This window comes from Sciurus carolinensis, chromosome 12 (assembly GCF_902686445.1).
Source record: "Sciurus carolinensis chromosome 12, mSciCar1.2, whole genome shotgun sequence".
NCBI lineage: Eukaryota > Metazoa > Chordata > Mammalia > Rodentia > Sciuridae > Sciurus > Sciurus carolinensis.
Window position 1 is genome coordinate 16,914,862 of NC_062224.1, and position 15,696 is coordinate 16,930,557.

The window sequence follows — 15,696 nt, forward strand, 5'->3', positions numbered from 1 at the left end:
GATGTTTCCAGTAAGGAGCATGTAGACAGATAGTAGTTTTTGTTATTGGTTTGTTTATGCAGCCTGAAAAAAATCTGATTTCTTTAATTATAGCATTCAATCCACTTACATTTAATGATACATTTGGATGCATTTGCGTTTTGTATTTCTGCACCTGTTCAATTTTTTTTCCTTTTATTGCTTTTTTATTTAATAGAACATTGTCTTTTATTTTTGCTTTTAGACTCTTCAATGGAATTTCTATACTTTCTTTTCAAAATATTAACTTTTTTCAATTCATTTAGTGTTTCTGGGAGAATTCTTAAGATGATGTCATGACCTTTTCCCTCCCACTGAGTGTGGGCAGGATCTATAATACGAGGGGGATACCACTTTCATGATTATGTCTTATGGCAAAGGGGAACTATTCAGGTGAGGTCTTGTAAGAGATAAAAATCAGCAACCAAGAAAAAGAATATGTGGTAAAAGTGAAAGGATTAAAAGGAAAAAATACCAGCTGTTTCTCTAACAGTGAAAACCAGGAGTTATAGATGCATATCTTCAATGTGCTAAGAAAAAAGTCAATGTAAAATTTCTTAATAGAGGAAAATATGTTTCAAGAATAAGTGAAGGACAAAGAAAATACATTTTCAGGCAGACAAAAACTAAATTTTTCCCCATATGAAGTCATGAAAAGAAAATTCTAATGTATATATACAAGTCAGAAATGATGTGTTTCGGGTGAGTAGCATGAGTTGTAAGAAGAAATAGAAAAAAGGCCAATGTGTATAAATATATGTGAACACTGACATTATAAAAACATAATATCCATAATGTCTTACAACACTAAAAAGTATCAGAAAAGGCTTAAGCTTTATTATAAGTTTAAAAAGTGCTATAAGTATTAAAGTGTTCAAGTTGCATAATCTAGTGGGACACAAATGTGATTAATTTTTAAATATGACAAATATGTACATTAAGCATTATAATGTAATTGCTAAATATATTGGTTTTCTATCCCTGCATAACAAATAACCACAAACTTAGCTTAAAACAACAAAAATTTATTGGTTCACAGTTTCCATTAGGACAGGAGTTCAACAGGTATTAAGTGGTTGCCCTGCTCAGGTTAAAATCAACTGTGGCCTAAGGGCCTCTTCCATGCCCACTGTTTTTGGAAAATATCAGTTCTTCATGTTTATAGGATGGAGGTGCTCAGCACCTTGGGGCAGTCAGTCTTCCATTCCCTAACACTGTGCCCTCTCCACAAGATGGTGGCTAGGGTGCCACTATTCCCACAGATTCATAGCTACTAAAAGAATATAGGGAGAAATACAATTGTTTTTTAAGTTCATTAATATAAACAAAATGTTCAAATTTGTAGAGTAAAACTCAAATTTGGAACAACAGAAAACCTGAGTAGACTTTTATCTGTATTGAAGATATTCAATCTGTAATTAAAATACTTCCCAGGTTTACATAGATTAATCAATCAGTGACTTCTTCCAAAGACTGAAGAGAAAATTAATACCCAACTCTTTGAGGAAATAGGAAAAATTGGTAACATCTCCATTTAATTTTATGAGACCAGAAGAATGGTAGTGGATGTGATGGCATGTGGCCTTCTTGGCTGGAAACTGATTTTTCTCCTTGAGTGTTGGTTCCCAGAGATTTTTAGTTGAGTCCCTTCATGGGATTTTCCGATGCCCCCAAAGAGCTACATTCCCCCAAGTTTGCACCAGTAGGATCAGGTTATTGATCAGCACAAAGGTCCAGCTCCCTAGTCTTTTTTTTTTTTTTATTGTATACAAATGGGATACATGTTGTTTCTCTATTTGTACATGGAGTCAAGGCATACCATTTGTGTAATCATACATTTACATAGGGCAATGATGTTTGATTCATTATTTTTCCCCCTTCCCCCCCACCCCTCCCACCCCTCTTTTCCCTCTATATAGTCCTTCTTTCCTTCATTCTTACCACACTCCTTATCCCTAACCCTAAACCTAACCCTAAACCTAATGCTAACCCCTCCCACCCCCATTATATGTCCTCATCCGCTTATCAGCGAGATCATTTGTCCTTTAGTTTTTTGAGATTGGCTTATCTCACTTAGCATGATATTCTCCAATTTCATCCATTTGCCTGCAAATGCCATAATTTTATCATTCTTCATTGCGGAGTAATATTCCATTGGATATATATGCCACAGTTTCTTTATCCATTCATCAACTGAAGGGCATCTAGGTTGGTTCCACAATTTGGCTATGGTGAATTGAGCAGCAATGAACATTGATGTGGCTGTATCTCTGTAATATGCTGATTTTAAGTCCTTTGGGTATAGGCCAAGGAGTGGGATAGCTGGGTCAAATGCTGTTTCCATTCCAAGCTTTCTGAGGAATCTCCATACTGCTTTCCAGATTGGCTGCACTAATTTGCAACCCCACCAGCAATGTATGAGTGTTCCTTTTTCCCCACATCCTCGCCAACACCTATTGTTGCTTGTGTTCTTGATAATTGCCATTCTAATTGGGGTGAGATGAAATCTTAGGGTAGTTTTGATTTGCATTTCCCTTATTACTAGGGATGTTGAACATTTTTTCATATATCTGTTGATTGCTTGTAGATCTTCTTCTGTGAAGTGTCTGTTCATTTCCTTAGCCCATTTGTTGATTGGGTTATTTGTATTCTTGGTGTAGAGTTTTTTGAGTTCTTTATAGATTCTGGAAATTAGTGCTCTATCTGAAGTATGGTTGGCAAAGATTTTCTCCCACTCTGTAGGCTCTCCCTTCACATTGCTGATAGTTTCCTTTGCTGAGAGAAAGCTTTTAGTTTGAATCTATCCCAGTTGTTGATTCTTGCTTTTATTTCTTGTGCTATGGGAGTCCTGTTAAGGAAGTCTGATCCTAAGCCAACAAGTTGAAGAATTGGACCTACTTTTTCTTCTATAAGATGCAGGGTCTCTGGTCTGATTCCGAGGTCCTTGATCCATTTTGAGTTGAGTTTTGTGTAGGGTGAGAGATAGGGGTTTAATTTCATTCTGTTGCATATGGATTTCCAGTTTTCCCAGCACCATTTGTTGAAGAGGCTATCTTTTCTCCATTGTATATTTTTGGACCCTTTGTCTAATATGAGAAAATTGTGTTTATTTGGGTTTGCGTCCATGTCCTCTATTCTGTACCATTGATCTACCTGTCTATTTTGGTACCAATACCATGCCATTTTTGTTACTATTGCTTTGTAGTAGAGTTGAAGATCTGGTATTGCAATACCCCCTGCTTCGCTCTTGCTACTGAGGATTGCTTTAGCTATTCTAGGTTTTTTATTCGTCCAGATGAATTTAATAATCACTTGCTCTATTTCTGCAAGGTACATCATTGGGATTTTAATTGAAATTGTATTGAATTCTGTATAGTACTTTAGGTAGTATGGCCATTTTGACGATATTAATTCTTCCTATCCAAGAACATGGGAGATCTTTCCATCTTCTAAGGTTTTCTTTAATTTCTTTCTTTAGTGTTCTGTAGTTCTCATGGTAGAGGTCTTTCACCTCTTTTGTGAGATTGATTCCCAAGTATTTTATTTTTTTTGATGCTATTGTGAATGGGGTAGTTTTCCTAATTTCTCTTTCTGAAGATTCATCACTTATATATAAAAATGCATTGGATTTATGAGCATTGATCTTGTAACCTGCTACTTTACTGAATTCACTTATGAGTTCTAAAAGTTTTCTGGTGGAATTTCCAGGTTCCTCTAAATATATAATCATGTCATCAGTGAACAGGGATAGTTTGAGTTCTTCTTTTCCTATTCGTATCCCTTTAATTTCTTTGGTTTGTCTAATTGCTCTGGCTAGAGTCTCAAGGTCGATGTTGAATAGAAGTGGTGAAAGAGGGCATCCCTGCCTTGTTCCAGTTTTTAGGGGGAACGCTTTCAGTTTTTCACCATTTAGAATGATATTGGCCATGGGCTTAGCGTAGATGGCCTTTATAATGTGAAGGAATGTTCCCACTACCCCAATTTTTTCTAGTGTTTTGAGCATGAAGGATGCTGTATTTTATCGAATGCTTTTTCTGCTTCTATTGAAATAATCATGTGATTCTTAACTTTAAGTCTGTTGATATGGTGAATGACATTTATTGATTTCCGAATGTTGAACCAACCTTGCATCCCTGGGATAAAACCCAATTGATCGTGGTGTACTATCTTTTTAATATATATTTGTATGCGATTTGCTAAAATTTTGTTGAGAATTTTTGCGTCAATGTTCATTAAGGATATTGGTCTGAAATTTTCTTTCCTCAATGTGTCTCTGTACGGTTTAGGTATCAGGGTGATCTCAATAACACAATCAACAATTTAGACTTAACGGACATATATAGAATATACCATCCAACAAAGAACAAATACACTTTCTTCTCAGCAGCACATGGATCCTTCTCTAAAATAGACCATATTTTATGCCACAAAGCTACTGTTAGCAAATACAAGAAGATAGAGATACTACCTTGTACTCTATCAGATCATAATGGATTGAAATTAGAAATAAATGACAGAATAAAAAACAGAAACTTCTCCAATACCTGGAGATTAAATAATACACTATTATATGGTGAATGGATAACAGAAGACATCAGGAGGGAAATAAAAAAATTCTTAGAAGTAAACGAGAACAAAGACACATCATATCAAAATCTCTGGGACACTATGAAAGCAGTACTTAGAGGAAGATTTATTTCATGGGGCGCATTCAAAAAAAGAAGTAGAAATCAACAAATAAACGACTTAACACTACAGCTCAAAGCCCTAGAAAAAGAAGAACAGATCAACACCAAAAGTAGCAGAAGACAGGAAATAGTTAAAATCAGAGCCGAAATCAACAAAATTGAAACAAAAGAAACAATTGGAAAAACTAACAAAATAAATAGTTGATTCTTTGAAAAAATAAACAAAATTGATAAACCCTTAACCACACTAACAAAGAGAAAGAGGGAGAAAACTCAAATTACTAAAATTCGGAGTGAACAAGGAAACATCACAACAGACACAAGTGAAATACAAAACATAATTAGAAGCTATTTTGAAAATCTATACTCCAACAAAACAGAAAACCTCAAAGACATCAACAAATTTCTAGAGACATATGAATTACCTAAACTGAACGAGGAGGACATACACAACTTAAATAAACCAAATTTCAAGCAATGAAATAGAAGAGGTCATCAAAAGCCTACCAACAAAGAAAAGTCTGGGACCAGATGGGTTCTCAGCCGAGTTCTACAAAACCTTTAAAGAAGAGCTCATTCCAAAACAGCTCCCTAGCCTTAAAGAATCATGCTGTAGGGCCATCCTGGCTCATAGACTCCCACATTGTCTGTGGTCCTTGTTGTGGCTAAAATCCAATTCCTCCTCTAGCACAGCCTACTTTCCTCTCTTCCTCAGAAGAGTTGTTCACCTGCACATAAATGCATGTCTCAGACACTTTCCTGGAAAATTCTATCTTAACATCAAAGGATTTTCCTGGAAAATCCTATCTTGACATCAAAGCCCAAAAACAACCTTTTAAGAAAGAAGTTGCACAAGGCCTTGTCTCATGATGCAGAAGCAAAGATTCTGAGTAAAATATTAGGAAATAGATTCCAGCAATCTGTAATGGGAATAACACTTCAGAGTAGGTTGGAATTATTTCAAGAATTCAGTTAGTTAACATTTGAAAACCAATCAATGTCATTTACCACACTCATATCATCACGTCAATAGATAATAGAAAAATAACACTGATAAAGTTCAACATTCAATTAAGCCAAAACCTCTTAGCAGACTAGTAATAGAAGCTGAGGTCCTTAATCTGATGAGAATCTATAAAATTTCTGTAGCAAACATATACTGTATTAAAATTCCAAAAGATTGAGAATGAGACAAGATGGCATTTTGTCTGGTTTATTCAAGAACAACCTCTAGGTCCTAGCAAGTATAATTGGGTAAAGAAGAGGAATAAGAAAAAAATGGGGAAGAAGAAGGAAATAAAATAAAATCTGCAGATGATAAATTTGTATATGTTACAAAGGTCTACTGGTGAAATATTGTGAAATTAGTGAAATACATAAGGTTATTGGAAACAAGGTCAATATACAAAAATATATATCAACAAGACTTTTTAAATATACCACTTACAATAACTTCAAAAATCATCTAATAGGCCCAAAACATATGCAAGAATTCTTCATTAGAATTAGAAAACCTTACTGAGAACAATTGAAGACCTATTAAAGTCTCTCCAGTGCCAGGGTTGTGGAATGACAAACACAAATTTTTCCCAAATTAAACTTACAGATTTGATGCAATCCCTATTAGTCCTACAGAACTTTCATTTATGTGGAAAATGATTAGCCTATTCTAAAATTTATGTGGAAGTGCAAAGGTGAAAGAATAACTAAGACAGTTATTCATGTGTGTTTTAAACTATAGTAATGAAGACAGTTACCTCTAGGATGAGGAGAGATCTTTACCAGAGGGAACAAATCAGAGTATACAGGCAGACACACATGCGGATAACTGACTCAGAGCAAAGTGGACACCCAAGATGTGGAGAAAGGATAATTTGCACTGTAGATAGTTATGGATCAACTACACACATGTGGGGGAAATTCACACACCCTACTTTCCATCACCCAAAAAAATCAATTTCCAATGGATACACATCTAAACCAGAAAGCTAAAATATTAAAATTCTAGAAAATATGGAAGAACCTCTCATAATTCTGAATTAAAGATTTTTTAAATGGCAAATACAAAGCATCAACTTGAAAGAAAAAAATTAATGATCCCCATTGTGTCCAAATTAAGAGCTTTCATTCATGAGCTAACTATGAGTATAAGATGGTAACTATGGAATGAAGTCCAGTCAATTCCCATTATTCACATATTCCGAAATTTGATTAAAATTTGACTAAAGTTTGTGGCACCCAAATCATCCTCCCAACACTCCCATGGTCCTTCACAGACATGCATGGAGCACAAGCAAATATAGGTCACCCACCCTGTGCTTCCCATCTGAGATCAGCAGCGCCACAGTTCTCATTCTGGAAATAAGTGTCCTTTGTGTGATATATTTAGTGCCACATTTTTTGCATTTTTGAGTTTTTTGTGGAATATTTCACTGTCAAAAATAGTGCTGCCTCAAGGTTCCTAAGTTCAAGCAGGCATGTTCTGCTACACATAGAAAATACATATTCAGATAAGATTCACATGTGAGTTGTGCTGTAGGCAGTGAGTTAAATATTAATCAATCAGCAATGTCATTAAACCAAGTGACTTTAAACAGAAAATTATGTTATGTATTGATCAGTTGACAAGAAGGTGACCAGAGTTGTCTCGTAACCTAATCCTGTGCAGTTGACCCTTGGCGATTTCATTCACCAAAAGCTTAATCTACACCTTGGCTAAAATAATATTAAGTTAAATTAAGTAATTTTTAACTTGATAAGCTCCCAAGGCAAGTATGTTTTGTTGTTGCTAGACCCTCCCTATAAATAGTGGAGAGACCAGGTCTAATAAATTCTGATGACAGTATCAACCTGTGGTCACAAGTATTCAATCAAATATCACATAAAGCTCTATTTTATTTTTAAAAAATGTTTGAGACTCATATTTGCTGGAGTTCATAAAACAACTAAATTAATAGGATTTTATTAGAGTACATTAGTATTCCTGAGAAAAAATGGGAATGATAAAATCCTTGTGAGGAAAAAAATGAACCCAAAGATCTTAAGATTATCAAATTCTACTTGGACAACTTTTGTGAAGATTTCTTTGGATGTGCTATTTGCTTTTCACAGCTAAGTCTTTGCTCAGACATTTCCCTGTGTGAGTCTACCTACTGCAAAGCTAAGCATCATTCACTGCCTAGATAAAAATACTCCCCTTCCTTTGAAGTCTTTTCTGATTTTGCCTCTAGAAGTAACCCCCTCTGTTTCTGTGATCACCTTATACTTTACAGACTTTTAGACCTTTCCATTCTGCAGTGTAGTTATTTATGTGTCTATTCTATCTTCCCAGCTCACTTACAAATCTGGTCCAAGGAAGAGGTGATTCCTACTACCCCTTAGGCCTTTCTCACACAGCCACTTAAAACTTGAAATACATTCAATAAAAACACAATTTAGACTACTAACTATGAAAAAAATTGTATTCATTATTTTCTAGGGAATGAAAAGTAACCAGAAGAATATAGGGAATAAGCAGAACAACAACTACTCCAAAAACAAGAACATGAATGTTTTTCTCAATTTTATTTTAAGGGCAGTGTGTGGAATCAAAGTTTGTTCCTTTCTGTAGCACCTTTGGCTTCCACATCTGGCTCTTCCCGTCTTACCTAAATTTTTGGAATTCTTTGTTTGGTTTCACCTTTCATTCTGCTTTCAAATACTATCTCGGTCCATTTTATGTTAGAATAAGAAAATGCCACAGACTTGGAATTTTACAAAGAAAAAAAATGTATTTGACTTATGGAAGCCGGGAAGTTGAAGGTCCACCTACCATATCCAGTGAGGGCCTTCTTGCTGCATTACAAATGACAAAAGGAATCACATGGAGAGGGGAAGTGTGTAAGCTAGGATCTCTCTTCCTCTTCTTAGAAAGTCTCTAAGCTCCTCAGGGTCACCATCCTTATGAACTTCTCTATCCCTAATCACTTCCCAAATGTCAACCTCCTACCATCAGCATGTGGATTTGGGGATTGAATTTCCAACATATAAACTTTACAGTGGATATATTCAAACCATAGCAACTTCTGGTTTCTGCTGTCCCTTCTCTTTGTCACTTGCCTGGTTTAGGCTAAAACCAGTCTAGAGCTCAACCTGACCATAGCCATGGCTGAATCTCTAGCTATCCCAGATTTCACCCAGTCATGAAATGATACCAGCACCCTATACCAGTGTGCATACACACTTCTAATTAACTTCAAGGAGGTCACCCTTTTTATTTTGATAGTCAATTGACTAAAAAAAAAAAAATCTAGCTTCCCACATTACCACTTAATAAAAATATCTGCCTAGAGAAGTTGTTTATGAATAAGAGCAATCTCTCTGAAAAACAAATAAGCATTCAGAGAAACTTCGAGGTTTTTACATCTATCCCAGTTGATCAGTTGATTAATGCCTGTATTTTAGGTACATATACATATACTATTGGAAATTTTAAATTTGAACTGGATGGGTCACTGGTCTGCTTGTAAAGAGAGAAAATACAGATAATACAGCAGCTGGTGGAGTGCCTGAGGCAAAAGGATGATTGTTAGTTGATGATGTTCAAAGCAATTTTTCTCCCCAGTCTTGGGAGAGTACACCGTCCTATGCTCTAGAGACAGCTGTTCTTATCATGGCAACAGCTGGAGCTAAGGTACCCTGTGGGCAGCATCAGACTGCTTCCTGGACCCCTTGATTCCCAGAAGAGACTAGTTAGCATCTCCTGCTGCAAACAGAGGACACATCAAAGGAAATGACATAACAGAGGGTAGATAATTTAGTGGAGCCATCCAAATTATTTTAGGCCCAAGGCCTCAGGGAAAACAGCTCAGCTTTACCTCCACGATATCTTATGTTGATAAAATACACATCTGATTAATGATTCATCCTCATTCATCATCGTTAGCACCCTCATTACTACTACCACCCAAAACCTGGAATGGACAGCTGCAGTGCTCAGGCTGGTGATGGTTCTGGAGTACAGGATGAGACCCAGACCCAGGCTTCTTCCTGGTGGTCCAGATCTGCACTCCTTTTGACCTACTAGGTGGTTACCCCAGATCGTCCCATGAGTACCCATGGAAAACTTGAAGAGGATCCAAAATGAGCATCTTGTTTTCCCTTCTATAAACGTCTCTGCCTTCTATTCCATTCCTTTCTTTGTTACTGGCATTCATCAAGATAGAACCCGGGAAGGACTCTGGATGCCCCCTCATCCCATCCCCAGACTAGGGTGTTGTATTCCCGTTCACCAAACCCTTTAGGCAATGCCACCGAAGTTGCTACCACTTCAATCATTTCTTACTGAACATGCTACATATATATACCTTTATCCTCCTCCAACTTATTTCTCACACTTTACCAAGAAATAATAATTTCCTTTACTATCTTATCCAAAGCACCACATGATTTCTCACTGGCCTCAGGATAAAACACACGAGTCCTTTAACATAACATGCAAATCCCTTACTCACCTGAGTCCAAGTACCATCTCCTATGGGTCAACACAGGTTTCTTCCTATTATCTTCCTGGCGCTTCTCTCATTTTCCCAACTAGGTCAAAAATCACCTGTTCCAGTCCTGTCTTTCTGCCTGAAACATAATTTCCCTTCTCTTTTTTCCCCTACTTCAGCCTAAGGAACTTTATCTCATCCCTGAGTCAAACACAGATGTCATCTTTCTAAGGAGCATTTCCTGTCCTGTGCCTTCCGCCTTGCCACCTGTTACCATGATCATTCTTCCACAGCAACACTGATTCCATGACACTTGCATTATATACCAGGATCTGCATCTGTATATGGAACCATTTACTAGAAACCATGTGCCTTCTATTTATCACCAGTACTTCACATGGTCCCTGACATGTAATAGTTGCAGAATAAATACTTTAAACTGAATGGGGTTGAATTGAGTTGAATTACAATCTGGTTGCTGAAGGAGTACAAATAAAAAGATTCAAATGCAAAGTGCCAAATGAGAGCTTATCGTTGCTCAAAAATGAAAGCAATTACTCTAGGCTAAGGAGAGTTGGATGAGGTAGAACATTTGATGAATCAGTGTTGTATTTCAGGGGCATTCATGTTCATTTCAGTCTTCATAGAGTTACACTAATTGTGGAAGTGGCTGATTCAAAAGTACCAGGATAGTATCAGCAGACCCCTCTTCTGCTGCAAGATGTGTTCATGGAAGCACCTGGAGAGTCAAACAGTAGAGGACAGGAAGCAAGAGGGACAATTCCATTCCTACAATGTAGAGGACTAGAAATTCTCTTTCACATTAATGCTTATTCTATTGTGAATACCTCCTCTATAGCCCCACCACAGAACAGATTTTTACATGAGTCATTGAAATAATATCAAGGTATGCTCCTTAAGCTTCCTTTGCTGTATTCAGAGTGATGTTAAGGAAAACGCGTAGGTACTCACCTCACACTGATTGACAGTGTGATTGTGGTTAGACCCAAGAGTTGGCCCAAAAGAAAGTTGTCCCCTCTATTCATAAGGAATGAAGGGACACCTAGATATCTGGCAGATTTGGAGGATCATTATGTTTCTCTTTCCAGTATTCAGATTTTCAGTACTGTCAATTCTAATATCAGAGCACTCCGTTAAAATATTTTTTAAAATTTTAAATTGACAAAAAATCATGTATATTATATGCAACATGTTTTCAAATATGTGCATATTGCAGAATAGCTATTCAAACTAATTAATGTGTATATTAACACTCGTACTGATTTTTTTATGGTGAGAATACTTAAAATCTACTTTAGCAATTTTAAGAATATAGTAACTTGCTAACTAAAATCACCTGTTCTACGGTAGACCTCTTGACCTTATTCCTCCTGACTGAAATTACGTATCCTTTGACCAACATCTCCCAACTCTCCCTCTTCCACCAACCCACCCAAGCCCTGGAACCCACTATTTTGCTCTGAGCTTCTATAAGTTCAGCTTCTTCAGATTCCATGTATAAGTGAGATCATGAGGTATCTGTCTTTCTGCACCTGGATTATTTCACTTAATATCCCCCAGGTTCATTCATATTGTCACAAATGACAAGATTTTCTTTTTTAAAGCTCAGTAATATTCCATTATAGGAACATACCACATTTTCCTTATTCTTTCATCCATCGATGGACATTTTGGATGACTCCATATCTTGGCTATTGTGAATTATGCTACAGTGAATATGAGCATATAGATATCTTTTCTACATATTGATTCCATTTCATTTTGACTTATACACAGTAGTAGAATCACTGATAGTTTTATTTTTAATATTCTGGAAAGCCTCTGTCCTCTTTCCATAATGGTTTCCCTAACTTTCCTTCCTGCCAACAGTGGGTAAGGGATCTCTTTTCTCCACAGCCTAGTCAACACTTGTTATCTTTGTGTTTCTGATAATAACTCTTCTAGCAGGTATGACATAATATCTGATGTGGCTTAAATTTGCATTTCTCTACTTAGCAAGCATTTTTCATATATCTGTTGGTCATTTATTTGTCTATGTATTCTTTTGAGGAATATTTATTCTAGTCCTCTGCTGGTTTTTAAATCGATCCATTCGTTTTCTTGCTATTGAGTTGAATTCTTTAAATATTTGGATATTAGTCCTTATCAAATGTATGTTTCACAAATATCTTCTAAGGTGTCATTCACCCTGTTGATTGCTTTGGTGTGCAGAAGGTCTCAGTTCAATGCATTTCCATTTGTCTATTGTTGTCTCTGCTCATTTCTAAAAACATTATTGTCCAGTCCATTCTCATGGAATATTTCCCTTATGTTTTCTTCTACTAGTTACTGAACTGCCTCCTGCTTATTTGACACTTGTCAACCTATAAAGATGGTTCACTCAGGGACTACTTCTCTTTAAACCCAGTAACCATTCAGCTAAGTGACAATGCGATAGATGTCAACTGGATCAGGAGGCCACTCCTAGCTATCTCAGGAAAGTGGAACTTCTGAACATCTTGCACTGTTCCAATGTCCTTCTCACATCTGACAGCTCCTCAGCTTTCTACCTGTCCCAGGGCAATGCAGTGCTTGGTAATTTTTTATTCACTGAGAACTGGGGTGGTGGATTTTTCTGTCTGTCAGAGCTGTGTGAGATAACCAAGAAAGCAAATGGCCACTATTTGTTGCCCCCAAATATCCTGCTATCCCTTCTAGTCATACTCACTAAACAAAACAAACTCCATGGAAAGATGGAGTGTTTTACTTAACAGTCAATTAGATTTCTAAAGTATAGCATAGGGCAAGAAATATGTCATTTAACATTATTTATATTATTTTGCTAAATAAATTACTTAACTATTATATATTGAGGTACCTATTAAGCTTATTTATTGAGTTGCACTACTATGCTACTTATAAGCTATATAACTTATTTACTCTCATACATCAGAAGGGGGCCAATTGAGCAAGGCATTCCAAGGAAAGGATTCCCTTCTTATGTGCAAAGACAGATATTTCCCCAACCCTTTAAGACCATTGCTCCCTCTAACACTCAGGTTTCGGTTTTAGAGTTCAGAATTCTCTTTTCACACCACATAGGTTTGCATCCAGTTCAGGTTGCACTTCAGCAAGGAGCTGAGCTGATTAACTAATTAGCTAGCCTAAGGAGCCAATGTACCTCAGCAAGGACAGTGATACTTGTCCCCAGAGGCAGCCCAGCCCGGTCTCATTTGAGGCAAGACTGTCCCTCCTGGTAGCATGACTCCAACCTGAAGACACACACACCAGCAGTGTGCTAAGGAATATTGATTCTTTTCTGGGTTTGCCTTGCCTTGAAAGGAACTCCTCCCTGCTGCCAGGGGCTTTCTCCTTGCCATTAGTATTGGAAGTATGTGCTCTGATTGGATTATCTTTATTTCAAATATGGCTCACCTCTATTCCCACCTGTGTTAGTCAGTTCTTTGTCATGGTAACAAATACCTCAAGAAGAAAAACGACTTAGAGGAAGAAAGATATATTTTGTTTCAATGTTTTAGAGGCTTCAGTCCAGGATATGCTGTCTCTAAGGTAAAAATATCATGGTAGAAGGACAAGGTGGAGGAAACTTGCTCAGCCCATGACTTCCTGGAAACTGGGGAAGCCAGGTGGAGGCTGGACAAGATAGAGTCCCCAAGGGCACACCCATAGTGACCTACTTCCTCCAACCATGCCCACTGCTCAGTAGTCCCTTTGGCTGTCAATAGATGAATCCACTGTTGAGGTCAGAGTCTTCATGATCCAGTTGCTTCCTGAAAGTTCTACCTCTGAATTTACTACAATGGGGACCAAGCCTTCAACACGTAAGATTTTTGGGGGACAGTTTGTATCCAAACCATAACACTACCCCACACTCTCAACTAAAGAGGTAAAATGTGTCTGAAATATTCTATCACATTAGTTTAGCACAAAAACATGTTTTTAAAATTTCTATTAGTATATCTGAAGAACATATTTAAGGAGCGAATATATTTGAGATCACAAGCATAAGTCATAGCACAAATACCATTTTCATCTGTGAAAAGCCACGTACAACTGTAGGCTTTAGCTGAGACTCCTACTCAGTGTGGAGTGTTGGATTCATATAGTCACAGGCATATGGACAGGATAATTTAGAAGAGCTCAAAATATAGTCTGTAAGGTGAGATGTAACCATTTCCCACATGGATTGTTGGTCTTGATACCAGGAGATGAGCATTATCGTCATTTAATCAGTGAACCTAAATCTTAGGTGACTCTAGCAAGGAATGTAACAGGAAGAGATGTATTATAACCATTTCCCTTGGGGTGCTAAACACATAGCAAGAAGAAACACATTTACCTGGTCCTCAGAACACAAATGAAGAATATTGTACTGAACAGAAGGTGCATTTGCAAAGTGAACACTTTCTAATCTTAAAAGAATCACCTTAAGAAATAGCATCTTATTTTCTCAAAAAAGTAAATTTTGAGAAATATAGTCCTCCAAAGTTGTACAGTTTGAATTGCAAATGTAACCGAACCCGTAGTGGTAAAACTGACCTTATAATCATGGGGAGGAACAATATTTTACCACAGAATTTGGCTAAAAGACTAGTCTTTCTCAGAAATGTTCCATGAAATTCCACAATGAATCTTCTGCCAGATGTCCCACCTTTCCCTTGAATTTCCAGCTACTTATTGTCAAGGCTATTTTATAAGCTGTGGGTAATGATTTTGAAATGGTGTTATGTTTGTTAAACTACAAATCATTAAATGAAGAGTTGGAACTTTTCTAACTGCTTCTCTGACTCTTCATTGGTTCATTGATTGAATAGATGCCCAAGGGCTACATCAGGGTGGTGGGGGTGAGGTGAAATGTCTGAGGGAAGTCAAAGGAAGTAAGACACCAGCCAGCCTTGCAAGGCTTTCGCAACATGATAGAGGGAACTGTGGAGTTGAACAAAGAATCGACACACAGGCAGAAGGTCTTACTGAGAAAAGTGCAGCCATGATAGGAGACCTAGACAATGGGTCATCCACATCTAACTAGTAAAACTAAACAGGACAATGGAGGATGTCACAAAATTACCTATCATATTGGAATTAGATTTTTAAATGTACAAACATAGGATGCTATAGAAAAAGATGTTAATGCAGGCAAAGGTAAAGTAATTCCATAGACCCTTGGAGTGTCCACGCATCTGTCTTGTGAGATTCTGCAAATGATTACTTGGGGGAGTCTCCAAAGGAGTCCAGATTCTAACGATGATTAAGAACCCTTTAGTATAGATTATGGTCTGGGAATAACAAAAAAATTTTAGTTGTTCAATATGTAATTTACATTGTACCCTATGAATGGTTAAGGTATAAAACTGCCAAACAATTGGTCAACAAGGAAAGAGTTTGAAGGCTTTCATTTTTGAAATGAGGAAGTGGAACTCTGAGAAGTGATGTATATTGATCATAAGCATAGTTTTTGACAGGATAGGGGTAAGACTAAATATTAGAAAGCCTGTCTT